Raw genomic sequence first — 16,418 nt, 5'->3', positions numbered from 1 at the left:
TGTAAAATGTAATTATGTCAATTAAAAAAATAAGAATAAACACACTCTACTATTAATTACTAATAGGAAGTATACTGATACCTGACCATCTTTTGTTCTACAGATAGGACATATGGTTCAGATTAGTAGATAGCACCCAGACCATTATTTGCCCACAAAACAGATGCTCAATAAAATATAGATATAACAGGCACATGTATGTGAGGACGGGAGGCATGCTGGAGCCCAAGGGTTCTCTCGGGGTCATGACCGGGCTTTCTAGCCCAGGCGCAAATGACAGCTCTGACTTCCTGGCAGCCTAGGAGACAGACGGTCTGCTGTGATTGGAGATCAGTCACATGGATTAGGGATAACACTTGATGAGCTTAACTGAGTAGCCAACAAAATGAGTTAGTCTGATAAATTTAAAAAAAAAATGAATTAGGGAGAAAGCTGAATGTCTGCCTGATCTTTCTTTGGTTTCAACTCAAGAAAGAATCTACTGCCTAGTTTTCAAAGGGCATGACAACAGTCATACAATACTCACATTATTTAATGTTAGCTGGAAGATGGAGATGATGGGTTACTTATCTTTTAGAAAGAAAAAGGAATTTTTAGAGCAACTCTTGGGTTAAAAATCTCAGTCTGAATCTCACCATCAAAGGGGCAATTTAAGAGGTCACTAAAACAAAGACACTTCAGTTGAAAAGCATTTTGGCATACAACAAGCTAATTTTCACCTAAATAAAATGTTCTAGCACAGACTTTTCAGAAGTCTTACTCTGATGACAGATAACATGGGGAAGAATACATGGATCTCAGAACAGAAGGAGCTATATTTAGCTCCATGATTTTCTCAAAACCATAAAGGGACAGTTCTGAAAGCCCTGGCATTCTCAGCAATCTTCTTGGCCTGGACTGCCATGATATCATCTCAAAGGGAATAGGGAACAGGTGAGTTTGTGGCGGCCACATTCCAATTCCTACATTCCATTCCATGGATCACTTCTGTGGCTCCATGAAGCATCATCAGCATCTCTCATAAGATCACTGGGCCACAGGGCCTGAGTCTCCTGACTGCAGGATCTCCTCCAGCACACAGAGACATTCTGGACCAGTGGGGCTGCTGGATCCATCAGATGCTGGATGCTGGGAGGGCTACCATCTCAGAGTCACCTGGTCCTTCTCCTTTACCCATGCTGACATAAGGGCAGGGGACTCTGCCAGCCAGATTAGACATGAACCCTCTGATCATAACTGGGTGATCTGGAGGGATGTAGCTTTGCAACATTTTGGGTTGACTGTCTTGGGACTTGTGGCTTTTGGTGATGGTAATCTTTCTTGCTAATCATGTACCTATTGTTCTATATGGTCCACTCTTGTTTGCTGCAAATAGGCTCAATGGAAAGGAGGAAATGACAGAGGAAGAAGACACTTTGCTTGGCAGCACCTGCAGACTTTCTGGAGCGCAGACTCTATGGTGTGATGGGCTGCCCAGCCCAGGAACCGTGGAGGCTGACACCAGCTGTGGGGGAGGTCTGTGCATCCAAGGCCAGTGACGTCATGAGCACACAGCCCTGCATTTGAGAGGTGGGAGGACAGTGGCTCCTACAGCACACAGAGGTTCCCTCTTATCTTCACTTAGCTCCTGACTTCTGAGTAGAGGCCAGGGACTGGCTGGGGGTGGCAATGCAGAAAAGGAAACCAAAAGATGGAACTCAAAACTTACTTGTCACTTGAATTTTCACTTTTGGATTCTGGCCAATGGCTCTTTAATTTGAGATAAAAACAAAACCCCACAGAACTCCAATGCTAACTTTGAGTCCTCCAGTTCTCCTGAGAAGGTAGAGAGAATAAAAAGCGTCTGAGCAGATCAGAGAGAATAAATGGACACTGTTGGGTCCACAAGATTAGGCCAGTTAGACCCCCACCAGGCTCCTGGCAAATCCTTCATCAGACCCAGGCCACCCTCCTGGTTACAACTAGCACAGCGACTCAGGACCAGGAAATGCAAATTTGATCACAGCCAGTCATGAGCAGGGAGCTTAAGACAACCGCCCCCCGGACGTCCTAAGTGAAGGACATGGGTCTCAGACCCCATGTATTTCTCATTTACTTGAGAAAACAGTGGACTCACGCAGTGTTACTATGTAGCTAACAATTAAGTTAGTGATGTCACTTTGTAACAGGATAAGTAAAAACAAATTCGAATCTAGAGACAAATCATTCTTTTCTTATGTTTTTTTCCTATAAAAAGTGCCAGGGTCAGGTCTAAGAGTGAGGCACTTGACCTGGGGGTGAAGTGTAAAGAGACGTCAAAAAGCTCAGCCGTCAGGATAAAAAAGATTACACTGAAATATTATTTATTTTGATTACTGAGGTTTTTTTGGGGGGGCCACACTTAAATTATGTGCCCTAGGATGTTGCCTCATTTGCCTCTCTCTGGTCCCAGCCTGTTGAAGTTCATCAGCTAACGGGTTAAGTGACTAGAGGGTGCATGCGTGCTAAGTCATTTCAGTGGTTTCTCTTTGCAACACTATGGACTGTAGCCCGCCAGGCTCCTCTGTCCGTGGAATTCTTCAGGCAAGAAAACTTGAGTGGGTTGCCATTCCCTGCTCCAGGGGATCTTTCCGACCCAGGGATCAAACCTGCATCACCAACCTCTCCTGCACTGCAGGAGGATTCTTTCCCGGTGAGCCACTGGGGAAGCTCAGTTACAAAATTATAGGGGAAACTAACCAATAGATTGAAGAAAGACTCTTCAAATGCAGCCTTAGTTCAGTTCAGTTGCTCAGTCATGTCCATGTCCTCTCGACCCCATGGACCGCAGCATGCCAGGCCTCCCTGTCCATCACCAACTCCCAGAGGTTATTCAAACTTATGTCCATTGAGTCGGTGATGCCACCCAACCATCTCATCCTCTGTCGTCCCCTTCTCCTCCCACCTTCAATCTTTCCCAGAATCAGGGTCTTTTCAGATGAGTCTACTATTGGCCAAAGATTTGCACTTTTAGGAGTTACCCTAAGCAAATAACAAGAACGCACACAGAGGTTTAATAGTACTCACAGTATTATTCATGACAATAAAAAATTGGACACAATCTAGCTATTCACCACTACAGGTGATTAACAAAACACAATATCACACCAGATTTCTATGCAGCCATTAAAAATGATAATGCGGCAAAATATCAATAAACTTGGGAAATGTTCATGATTCAAAGTCAAGGGAAACACACACGTTATAAAACACTAGATAGACACACACTCCTATCTCTCCTACTTTCGTTCTCCTCTATAATCCATCCTCTACACGGCAATTGCAGTGATACATGTTTTTTAAGTTACTCCTAGTCTTAAAATGAAATCCTATTACATTTAGAGTAAATTTAAAACTATACAGCCATCCTTGCTTGGCCCCTATCTGTCTGGCCTCCTCTGCTACAGCCTCCCTTTCATGCCTCTTCTTTGGGCTGCCTTCAGGGCCTCTGCACAAGCTTTTCCCTTGGCCTAAAATGCTCTTCCCGCAAATTCCCATAGCTGGCTCCTTCCTGGCATCAACTCTCAGCTGGCCACTGCCTTGTCACTCTATCATATCACTCCGTTCTATTTCCTTCATAGCACTTAACTCTGTCAGTAATGACCTCATTTACTTATTTTCTTGTTTACCATCTCCCCCAGTGAGAATGAGAGCCCCGTGGGGGCTTTTCCTGACTCTTCACTGTGTACCCACAGGGCCCCCGGCTATGCCTGGCACAGGACAGAAACCTAGCAGACAGATGCTGAATGACCGTGAGGAGACATTTATATGTGTACACATAGATTATATACATATACATGTGCATATGTGTACACATAGATTAATACATATACACATGCATATGGATATAATTTGCCAAAAAAAGTTCTGGGAGAGCATAGTACAAAAGAAATCTCTGGATACTGAGATTCTAGATGGTTCTAAATTTCTTCATTTTGCTTTTTTTCATTTTGTAACAATAATAACATGCTACTTTGGAAATAATGTGCTGTGCTTTTAGATGCTTAGTCATGTCTGACTCTTTGTGACCCCATAGACTGTAGCCAGCCAGGCTCCTCTGTCCATGGGGATTCTCTAGGCCAGAATCCTGGAGTGAGTTGCCATTCCCTCCTCCAGGGGATCTTTCCAACCCAGGGATCGAACCCAGATCTCCCACATTGCAGGCGGATTCTTTATTGTCTGAGCCAAGTTATTTTCTCTCTGTTTGTTTTTTAGAATAGGGTCACTAAGAAAATGCTGCCTGACTATAAACTGGATTGAGACCAGAACCACAGGATGCCAGAAATGGAAGAGATCTCAGAGGTTATTTGGTTCAATTTCACTTCTCATTCCAGAGATGTGGCAGTGGAGGCCTGCTGTGGAGAAATGGCTGCTGGTTTAAGTAGCAGAACATGTAAAAAAGCTAGTCTGGTGTTCTTTTCACAACACCAGTGGTTCTCAAACTTCACATGAGAATGGTCTGGAATGCTTGCGCACACATAGGCTGAGGGGCCTCATTGCCAAGTTCCTGCATCAGTGACTTTGGGTGGGGTCTGGGAAGCTGCATTTCTGACAAGTGCTAAGATGAATCCGGATCCACTGGTCTGGGGCCGCACTGAGAACCCCAAGGCTGTGCCCTATTGCTTCTCATGACTCCCTTAGAAATGTGTGATTCTTTTCGTAGAAATGGTACTAATTAAAACAATACCTTCAGCCAAAGAATTCAGAGGAAACCCTATCTTTTAGGCTTCCTCCCAGAAGTTTCTACAAAAAGGAAAGGAAACAATTTTGAGAGCCTGCTCTACACCAGGCATTGTGTTAGGTATCTACATTTTGTTTGTGTAATCCATTTTACTGTAGAAAGCCTAAACTCACGAGATTAAGGAATTTGCCTAAGAGCACACAGCTAGGAGTGCTGGGGTCAGATTTCAAAACCACCACTCTCTGACTATAAAGTCCATGCTTATTCATCAGCCTCCAGAACAGAACAAAAAGCTGTCGCTTATGGCATTCAAAGTGGCAAATCAATGCTTCCCAGTGTAGAAACAAACACCCCCAAGCAACAGTAATATGACGTCACTCTCTCAGCATTATGAAAGGTGTATACACCAGTACTGAGAGTCAACCTTTCATCTGGGCCTGAAGCCAGGGTTTATTTATTTACATGATATTCGGGAACTTCCAAACTCAGAACCCTAGAGTAAAGCTGATTTGAGTTGATGCCTAGCTCATGACAAGTCATCTGTGAAATAAGTGGCAGAGGCAGAATTTATCATCAATCTCAGCTTCTAACCAAGGGAAAAGTTCACACATGCTCTGTGGTGCAAGAATCTAACAGACTTTGTGGCTGAACAGAGCTATCCCACTATCTGAGGAATCAGATTTAAAATCAAAGGCTAAGAACTAGATACAAATATGGGAATGTACCATTTACCATTTTAGATCAAAAGTTAGCTAGAAACTAGTAACTGCTCCCTTTCTTTTTCTTAATGAAGAAGTCAAAGAGGGACAAGAAAGTCTTGGTAAAAAAGGTCACAACACCTACAAACATCTACACAACCAAAGTGAAAGTGAAAGTGGCTCAGTTGTATTGGACTCTTTGCAACCCCATGGACTATGCAGTCCATGGAATTCTCCAAGCCAGAATTCTGGAGTGGGTTCTCTTCTCCAGGGGATCTTCCCAACCCAGGGATTGAACCCAGGTTTCCTGCACTGCAGGTGGATTCTTTACCAGCTGAACCACCAGTGAAGCCCAATCAACAACCAACAAATTACAATTTGTCCTACCTTGTGGTCATACTTGATCCAAGCTTGATAAGGCTTTGTAAACACTGTGATTGCAAAGGGACTTGATGATATTCTTTAATATCAAAGTTTTGACCAGAATCCCAAATGAAGGTTAAGTATTAGTGGGTTATTTCAGGATTGACAACAAAAAAATGTAGTTCTATCTGTCTCCCCATATTTTTTATTTTGCTTCATAATTTATCCCCATGTGTTTTATTCCAGATCCCTGAAGCAGATGCTTAAATAGGTTTTACATGAAAATAAAAACTTTCCACGTAATTCTGCCTGTAGGACCAGAGGAATGAAGGCTTCAGTCAAGACAGCTCACAGGATCAGTCCCTGCCCCTGTCCTCTCCACAGGCCCTAGGGGTCCTTTTTTCAGAGGCTCATTTTCTAATGAAATTATCAGTACATCTTGGCTAGCAAAGCTGGTCAGTGGAGATGCTGAAGGAAAAATAAATGGGAAAGAGGGAATAGGGTAGAGTGGATGTAGGGGGGAAAAAAGACAAGAGGATCCCAGAACTAGATACCTAAGAGTAATTAAAATTTTATATCAAAGGCAACTTTGCTCTAACACAATTTGAATACGTTTCAGATGTGGAGTGACTGCACTCTCCTTTGTGCAGCAAATCAGTGAGGCAGACAAAAATCACAGCCATTCATTTGTTAATGTCTGAAAAGAGCTGGCTCTTTCACTCCCAGTTAAATGCATAGGATTTTATTTATTATAGAAAAGAGAAGGTCTGAAAGATCTCATGGAACAAACCCTGGGTCTCAAAGCCAACGAGCTGCCCCTGTGGTCAGCTTCTGAGTTAAGCCTCTAACGTGGGACATGAGCTGGGACTTGCAGTATTAAATACGACCAAGTCTTCTTTTTGTTCCTGATTCTCACCCGTGTGAATAGTTGGAGAACAGCCATCCTGCCTTCCCCAGAGCAATGATGCAGCTGCAGCTGCAAATGCAGGCTCAGCAGCCATTATCCTACTGTGAAATGTTTGCTCTTAAATTTAAACTGGCCTCACAGAAATAGCTGTCTTGTCACACACACATGAACACACGTAGAAGCATGAGTGACAAAGCTCCCCACCTCCATCAGTTTCCATACCTGCGTCCTGGCAAGAATTTAAAAACAAATATTCTCTAATTTCTCTTGACCTGGACAGTTCCTGATTTCTATAAGTTTCAAATGTGTTTTGGCAGCATGCGGCCATTCCTGATTCTGCCGGATGTCACAGTGGCCCTCAGCCTTGGGTAGCTCATGCAGAAGACGAAAGAACAGCTACTTGGCAGATGATACTCTTCAGGCCTTAGGGAGGGCACTCAGCTGGAAAGATCTGTTTTCGTTGGAGATCGGAAGTGCTTTTCCAGCAATTATTTGATCTTCCTGGGAACTTGTACTTCTGAACACTCTCCCAGCCTGGTTGGGAACACATGGACTTCTATTCTGGTCTCCGCATTATCACTAAACAGACGTGTGACTTTGGGCAAATCATCTGGCCTTTACTTCACCTCAGTCTTCTCATTTGCCTGCTGGGACAATTACCCCTTGCTTGCTTCATTCGATGATTTCTGTGAGGATAAAACTATGGTATTTAGAAATTGTACAAAGTGAATTTATTGTTAGGTGGTATTTGTATTTTGTTTTTCTTTCTTTCTTTTTCCAGCTCTGGTTTAATTATTGAGTTTATGTGCTTAGTCATGTTCAACTCTTTGAGACCCCATGGACTGTAGCCCACCAGGCTCTTCTCTCTGTGGGATTTTCCAGGCAAGAATACTGGAGTGGGTTGCTGTTTCCTTCTCAAGCAGATCTTTCTGACCCAGGGATCGAACCTGTGTCTTTTGCACTGCAAGCATATTCATTACTCACTGAGTCCTTGGAGGATGATTGGTTTAATTATTAGTGGTGTATTTTAATTTTCATTCTTGGAACTGGGTAGAAAGTCCTTCATGCAGGGAAGTAGAGGTAGAAAGTGCAACCCAGGCAGAAAGCATCACAAGGTTCTTGTTACCACTTGGAAAAGTAAGCAGAGAGCAGTATCAGAATATTGTAACATTGTCCCAGAAACACTGATTTTGCTAGGGGCATTCTGGGCCTTGTTTGTCTCTTCTTCCAAGGTCTCAAAAAGAAAGGAACTTCTACACTGCTGAATAAGTAAATGAATGAATGAATGAGTGAATCAGTCCAGCCACCCACCCACCATTTCGGGATCAAGACTATGCACCCACTAGGGTGCAGAGAACACAAAGATGTAAAGTGCATCCCTGTAAATGAAGAGCATCCAACCAATGGGAGAAGGCAGATACGGAAAGAAACTGCTCTTTTCTAACGTAGCAAGTGTGCTGAGCTGGAGAAACACACATGGTGCCCTGGGAGCTTGGGTGTGTGGGTCACTCCTACCCCAAGGAAGCTAGAACAGGTTCTCAAAGAACAGGGGTATCCAAACTGGGCCTCCAGGAAGGACAGGTAGAGGAGAGTGTGGGTTAAATGGTCTCCAGGCTGAGGAACAGTTCTCACAAGGCACAGATCCAGAAAGGAGCATTCCAGGGATCAGCCTTGTTTGGTGGGACAAAAGCCAAGAGCGTAGGTGGGCAACTGGAAAGTTAGGCAGGCGCCCCAATGTGAGAGAGAGCAGGCCATCAGGGCTTCTGAGCAAGGCTTACACAATAGATGTGCATTTTGGAAAGATTATTTAAGAGGCAGGGAGGATGGACCAGAGGGAGAGGGTGAGGGGTGAATAAAAGGTTTAAATTTTAATGTAAACATCTGCATTTCACAACACAGGAAACTTGACAAAGAGTTTTGGTTCAAGGCACACTTCCAAATTCTGAATTAATGCAACCAATCAGAAATTAGGGAGAGAATACATGCTTTCCAAAAAATAGTCTTCAAGTAATAAATCTCCCTTGCACAACTTTTCCCACGTAACCTAGGACAGACAATCTTTGTGAAAAGGAAGTCTCTCTATGCTTCTGAGGTATAGCTGACCATTTTTGCGTGTGAGACCGAGACCAAAAAAACAGGAAACTGCTACCTATTAAGTATAAGGTACAAAAAGGGGTGATGAGCAGTTACGCAGTAGCCAGCCCGGAAGAAAATGTCTCAGAAATGAACAAAGATTTTCTAGTAATTGGGGGAGGTTTAGCAAGTAGGATGAATTTTTCAGTTGCCCCTCTTTTTCTTCATAGTTTCTTTTTAAGTTTCAGTATATTTCACACACAGTTCAATGTTTGGATCGTACATGTACATACAGTTCAATGAGTTCTGACAAATGTATATATCTGTGTAACCTAAACCCTGAACAAGACAGAAAACATTTTCATCACCCAAGAAAGACCCATCTATTCCCCTAGACAGTCAGTCCCACCCTAGGCAAACACAGTTGTAACTTTCACCACCATAGCCAAGTTTTGTCTGGTCCAGGATTTCATGGAAATGTAATCTTACAAGTTGTGTTGTGTGTGTGCTCAGTCATGTCCAACTCTGCGACCCCATGGACTGTGGCCTGCCAGGCTCCTCTGTCCATGGGATTTTTTCAGGCAAAAATACTGGAGTGGGCTGCTATTTCCCACTCCAGGAGTTTTACCCAACCCAGGGGTTGAATCCAGATCTCTTGAGTCTTCTGCATTGGCAGGTAGATTCTTTACCACTGTACCACCTGGGTGGTATAGTAGTTTCTATTGCTTTATTCATTGTAGTTTTCAATGCCGAACAGTATTCTAAGGTATGAAGATACCACTCTTTGGCATGTGTTTAATAGCCCCTTCTTTTGCTAAACAGAGATGCAATTGCCTACCTGAAGCAAAGTGTAAAGGACAGGTGTGGGTGTGCAGACCAGGCAACGTGGCTGCTGCTCTCTATGCTATCGGGCACTGTGAGTCAGCTTTGTCTTCAGAATCCTCTATCAGCAACAGGGATTAGAACTTCAGGCAAATCAGGAAGAACAAGAGAGACCACCACTTGTCAACTGTCTTAGTGCTCTATATTCAGAGATGACCCCCAAAAGAGAGATGCCAACTCATGGAGAACTCAGGTACTCAGGATGAATGGTCAGACAAATAATTTAGATACTAAAATATTCTTAAGAACATCAAAATGTGTCCACAGAGGCCTGCACACAGCCTAAGAGTCTATACCGTTTTCCCTCGTCATCAATGCTTTCCTGTCTCAAGCGGCCTTGAGTAAGCAGAGGGAGGTGGTTCAGCATAGAAAGGAAGGGACTGGAAAGTATTGTGAATTCACTGGTTCTTAAAGAGAGAACTGCTTCCAAGAATGCCAAGGAACAACTCGATGTGATTTTAGCTGTGTTCAACCAAGAGGTGATACTCGGAAGTGTCAAAGAGAGTTGACTAGGTCTCCAGTGAAAAGGTTTCCTGGGCAGCAGAGGCAAAAGCAAGTAAAGAAGGAAGTTATCTTGATGGTCTTATATTCTAAAAACTCTATTTTCTTACTCTGTGAAATTGTTTAAAGAAGCATCACAAAAGATCCCGAGGGACAACCCAAACATGGATTGTCCTCTGTCACAATTCACTATGAAAACCAGGTTTAAACACTGTTCTGATGACTTGACACACCCTACGTGGGTCAGCTCCTCCCTGTCCTTGCACACGGCCTGTCCTTTGCACTGGTCACTTTGGCTCAACACTCCCACTGTTGTTGGAAGCGATGTAGGTTCACACAGTCATGCTGAAGACACGATGGAAACAGAAAGCAATCTCAACTCTGGGCTGAAGCCTGATTTGGTTCCAAGAATCATATGGATAATGTCCTTAAAAAGAGGTGGCAGGCTTCCTCTCTGTTTTTCAGACAACGTGCACCTACTTGCTCTCTATTTTGTCCATCTTATTTTTATGAAGTCATTGCAAAGCAAATAATAACAGTGGTTGTCATTTTTTGTTGAGGTCTAACTGTGTCAGATATGGTGCTTTCGGCTTCACTCTCACAAGCCTTTGAAGTAGGCACTATTATTATTCCTACTTCAATGATAAGCAAAACAAAACCACCTCAGTGTCTAGTCATTCATTACTATTCCATGTGGTGCCTTTGCCTGGCTGGTTGGAGGTGGGGGTTGGGAGATGCGAAAGATGATGCGTGAACAAACGGAAAGCAAAATGATCCTCTTCTTTGATCTCCCTCCTTACATATTTTAACATTAGATTCTGTAATTAGGTCAAAGTGAGAACTATCACTGTTGAGAGCTGCAGCTAAGGTTTAACAATTATTTTTTAGAAGCCAGTTGATTAGACTGACTTGGGATTTAGGCTTTGGTATACATATTCATTCTGACAGCAGTTACAGTACAAGACATCTCATAAATAAAAACCATTTAGAACATTATCCACAGGAAACAGCTGCAGCTGGTAAGGAAACTTTTGACATTAAGGAAATGGAAGACTTCATGGAATTAGAGGAAGGCAGGAGTAATATATCACACAGTAACACTATCTTAGCAAGAGCTGGACCGTGTTTTCAACAGATAAACTCCCTTTACAGCAGTTCACGCTTGCTTACTTCTCTCTGAATCTTCCGCAGACAAGCATGAAATATTAAGAGCAAAAATGAAAGGAAATGTGAACTAGATTCATAGACATTTACAATTTCAAGGGTTAGGAGGTCTGTGGTTTGGTGCAAAGCTTGGGCCTCCTCAGCCTGCAGAGCTGCACTGTCCAATATGGTACCTGTAGCTGGTGCGAGCTGAGATGTGATGTAAGTGTAAAGCATATAACCAGATCTCAAAGACTTGGCATGAAGAAAAGGATGTAAAGTACCTCATTAACAAATTTTATATATATTGATTGCATGTTGAAATGGTAATATTTTAGATATGTTGTTTTAAATAAAATACATTATTAAAATTACTTTCATCTGTTTCTTTTTGCTTTTTTAATGCGGCTACTTGAAAAATTAAAATTATCTGTATGTTTGCATTTGCAGTTTCATTATATGTCTATCAGACAGTGCAGATTGGTACTCATAATCGAAAAAATTAACCCAAGTTGAAGATTTGATGTATCTGATCAAAAGTGGTGAACTATCTGCAGTGAAATATGTTCCCTAAGAGGTGAATAAGATGATTTGGTAGAAAGCAAACACTGGTACTGCTATCCTTTCTGGATTTACTGGTGACCTCCGGTAAGCCACTCACCCTCCTGGGCCTCGCTTCTACAATGCTTTGATCCAGAGAAGCTCGAAAATTCCCTCTAGCTTTCGCTTTTTTGAGTCTATGGCAAATTCCTAAGGACTAAGAACCAATGGGTGAAGGTGAACTTTAATTTTTAATATTTGAATTTGAATACTCTCTCAGTATCTGCAGCCCAAATGCTGCTTGCTCATCTCTTACATGTGATGATGTGCTTTGGATTAAGTCTTTTGGGAGCAACAGCTAAAACGCAATGGCAATAATATCATGTTTATGACATAGAGACTGGGCTACTCTAAAGAAAGGATGCTGCCATTTGTTCCGTGTATGCAAATAAGTGGGTTTTAGATGCTACGGTTACATGTCTAACGTGGAAGAAAACTTAAAAGCTCCTTAATAATCCCATAAATCCTTATTAAGAGATAAAGCCAAAATGTTCTAAAATAGCCCGAAGGAAGGCAAACAGAACAAGTTATTCTTTTCGTTCAGGTTCTACCCTGTTTCTTTGTATTTTCAAAACATCTAATTATCTTCTGGAAGTTATTCTGCATCTCCCAGGCAAATTACACAGTTTTTATATGATTTCAGAGTTTTTCCTAAAATGGTAAAAAATTTCAATTTAGGGAACTCAATTACAACTAATAGGGTAAAATTTCAGCACAAGACAAATAGCATTCATGGTGCCATAAATATTTTAAATAAATATATGCTTGAAATCTATGTGTAGAAATCAACTTGGAATTAAGAAAGCATACGGATAAATGCCTCTACCGTAGGGATGAAAATCTTGCTTATGATGAAGATCTCCAGAAATAGTGTATGATCTCCCCAGGAAAGAATCTCAAAATGTATATCCTCATTTCTGTGGAATTTCTCTGTTAGATCTAATTTAAATCTGAAATCTTTAATGTCTGACCGTGTAGCAATACCATGTTCAAATGTGACTTAATACACTTGTCCACTTTGAAGCTGTCCTGGCCTTTGTTTATGCGGCTCCAGATGCCTTCAATTGGGACTTTCTGTAACAGGACCATCTTATCACAAAACTGATAAGCCTCGCCTGTACTGGAGGTAAGCCAAGAAATGTGCATGCCTGCTGAGTCACTTAGGTCGTGTCCGACTCTATGTGACCCTAAGGACCATGGCCCACCAGGCTCCTCTGTCCATGGGATTCTCCAGGTGAGAATACCGGAGTGGGTTGCTGAAGCCAAGAAACAGCTGGTGAGAAAAGAAGTGTTAGGCTCCTCTCTTCTCTTATTCTCCTCTCCTCCCTTCTTCCCTTTCTTGATTAGTCTGTCCACATCATGCCAATACAATCCATGTGTTTTGTTTTTTTTTTTAAGTTGGAAATTTTCACTGAATTGCTGAGATAAATGGCTTGTCCTTTGGTCATTCCAACTCTGGGGGAACTTACTGCAAAAACCAAAAAAGGGACTCCAACATCACAGAGCAACAAAAGAATACACTGGCCACCTTTGCTTTCGAAATTGGTGGAGCGGGAGTCTACCATGAATGAAAGAAAGTCTCGGTGAGTGTATTGTGCAAGATAACAAAATTTTACTTGAAAATGCAAAAAATGACCCTGCATTTCTTTCCTTTGCCCCTATCTACAGAACCACATTTGAAAAAACACGAAGAGAAGCAGATTAAAAAGAATAGCTTCTGGTTGGCTTTTCGTCAGCATTTTATACTTTTATTCCTTTGTTCTTTTCTTGTTCAACCTCATTCTCAATTATTGCACCGTTTTGGGGGCACTGGGGACAGGACGTCTGGGAAACACAGCATATATTAGTCCATCTGTTTTCTCTGTGAATTTTTTTCAGCATCTTTGCATGGCAACAGGAAGGATGTGGGCTCCCTTTCAGATTCAAATGAGGTTGATCAGCCCTCGGTCAGGTTGACAGCATCGTGCTTTTGTTATACAAGTTGGAGAAAGGCAGAACCACCTTCTCTAGGTTAGGGTAACCATTTCATCCTGGGGCTTACTCTCTATTTTTAACATTAGATCTCTAGCCCACTCCTCACTCGAAATAAAAACAAACATAAGCCCCAAACTGCTGACACAGTACAGCTGAAGTGCATTTTTCTATTGAGAGAATTATGATTTTTAGAGTTGAACAATTCTTCCAAGTGTGTTCGTAGGCATTTTAAATGTAAAGGCATTTAAATGTAAAGGACAAATGTTCCAAAGTGGCAGCATCTCCTCCTTTCAAGTTATTTCTGAAGCTTGATGAATGTGGTAGGAAAAGCTTATCATGCCCCTTTCCCAAATACACATTCCTAGGCGTGCAAAACTAAGGGGTAATAAGAAGCAAACAATCAAACTCAGACTTTTGGCCTAATTCTTAAAACTGGATGTCTATTACTTATACTTCCACAAAAAGATCAAAGCAAAACTGTGAAACAGAATGTAGCATAGTGTTGGCCGAATATCTTATTATTGAATTTGGGAACTGTTATTAATTCTATTAGTCAAAACTCTGTGATCTTGGCAAGTTATTTATCCTTTCCAGAGTCTCAACACCACCCATCCATCCAATAAGTATGTCTTGACTGTCTACTAGGTGCCTGGACCTCACTGAACCCATCCAATAAGTATGTCTTGACTGTCTACTAGGTGCCTGGACCTCACTGAACTGAAAAGGCAAATAAGAGACAAGTGCTGAGACAAGGCTATTGTCTCAGCACTGGAGCAGCTTTTGATAAAACAAGTACACAAACAATTCTATGCAAGATAATGTCACTTGGAAGTTACACAGTGCTCACAGGAACTTATGTATGTGTGTTAATCGCTCAGTCGTGTCTAACTCTTTGTGATCCTGTGGACTGTAGCCTGCCAGGTTCCTCTGTCCATGGGATTCTCCAGGCACGAATACTGGAGTGGGTTGCCATTCCCTTCTCCAGGGGCTCTTCCTGACCCAGGGATTGAACTCCGGTCTCCAACACTGTAGGTAGACTCTTTAACATCTGAGCCACCAGGGAAGCAGAGGAAAAAAATTACTTTTTTTCTGGAGGAATCAGTCAAGGCTTTATTGGGAAAAGCATTTAAATTATCACTTGAGAAAGAATCAAGATTTGTAAATATAGAAATGGATTGGGACATTCCTGGCCTCGGACTTTTAGAGCAAAGATGGGCTTCGGGGAGTCAGAGGGGCATGAAAGACATTAGGGAAGAGTGATGGAGCCACTAGGTGGCGCAGGGTCTGAGGCATGGGGAGGTGGCTGCCATGAGCAGATCACCAGCCAAGGGAGAGGGACGGACTCAATCTGGACCATGAAAGACAAGCCCTGAAGAGCTCTGAGCTAGAGTGACTCGGTCTGATAGCTCTCTGCACGGTGGCTCAGTCCAGGGAGCTCCTGGAAGAGGGACACACAGCTAGGAAGAGGTTTCAGTGGTGTAGGCCATGTTAATGAATCTTGATCTTGATTTAGGAAGCTGGCGGTGAGGGAAGGATGGAGGGGTAGACAGAGCTGATAACTGTAGAATGGGATTGGGGAGTGTAGTTCATTTCTAACGTTCTAGTTGACACATTCTAGTATTTTACAGTTAAGCATAAGTGAGCAAAATTGTTAACCTGAATGCCAGCAAAAATAGCTTTGGGTGAAATTCAATCCTATTTCCATATGTGAAATCTCAATCTTGATTGATCTTATGAGAAAACTGGTTCTAGGGAAAAAGTGTCAAGGAGTGCTAGATGTAAAAAACAACAAAAGCCAATTGGGTAATCCTACTAAAGTGTTTCGGCATTTGGTCTGCTCTGACCCTTCACAAAGGATGATTTCAGAGGATGCATAGTCAGCCCTCTTTCTGTTTTGACAGGAATCAGAGAAATGTGGTTCTTTATGAATCTCAGTAATCTAACATCTAAAAGACCTTTCATAATCCTTGAGGAAAAAGATAGAAAAAATGTGGGCTGGGTATCGGGACAGCTAATGGCGTTGATCAAGGAGTCCACGTCTACCTAGAAGATGACCTCAGGGATATAACACAGGGCCTGAGATCTTTAACAACCTTGCCAACATCTTAGATGAAGATAGGGAAAATTTGCTTGATAAAATGTTCAGATGAAGTGAACTTGGGAGGGATAGAAATGCTGAAGGTGACAAGCTCAAGACACAAAAATACCTTGATGGGTTAGAGTAACTAATAGGCCAGAACTGAGATGATAAAAATTAGTGAAGGAAAAAATGTTGCATAGTGCAGGATGAGGGATATGGTTTAGCAGCAGCATGTGTGAAAAAGACTGAGGGGGTGGTGTGTGCTGAAAGTAATTTCAATTTGAGTCAATTGTTTGATATGCCTGCTTAAAAGCCAGTGTGACCTAATGAGGTATTTACTGAAAAATAGCATTAGATCTGGTAGCACTTAAGTTGAGGTTCCAAGAATATTTAGAAATGTGGGTGCTTTTGATATAAGTATGTTGGGTAATGTTGCTTCACCAACTTAGCTTGACTTAACCAAGGAGAGAGGTTTTGCTGGTTACCGTGGAGGTCCTC

The 16,418-nt window shown here is 42.2% G+C and overlaps 1 protein-coding gene across 6 annotated transcripts in view; it reads right to left on the bottom strand.

The window, feature by feature from the left end:
• FYN (FYN proto-oncogene, Src family tyrosine kinase) overlaps positions 1–16,418 on the bottom strand; it is a 213,035-nt gene that overhangs the window by 71,885 nt on the left and 124,732 nt on the right. The window contains exon 1 of one of the 6 annotated variants that reach the window (XM_070795495.1): positions 1,709–1,730. The exons of the other annotated variants lie outside the window; for them this stretch is intronic. The gene's annotated coding sequence lies outside the window, so the exon portion shown is untranslated. Of the gene's footprint in view, positions 1–1,708; positions 1,731–16,418 lie in introns of those variants that run through there. 6 annotated transcript variants of the gene reach the window in all.

This window comes from Bos indicus, chromosome 9, assembly GCF_029378745.1.
Source record: "Bos indicus isolate NIAB-ARS_2022 breed Sahiwal x Tharparkar chromosome 9, NIAB-ARS_B.indTharparkar_mat_pri_1.0, whole genome shotgun sequence".
Classification (NCBI taxonomy): Eukaryota; Metazoa; Chordata; class Mammalia; order Artiodactyla; family Bovidae; genus Bos; species Bos indicus.
This window is presented reverse-complemented; position numbering and strand designations above follow the sequence as displayed.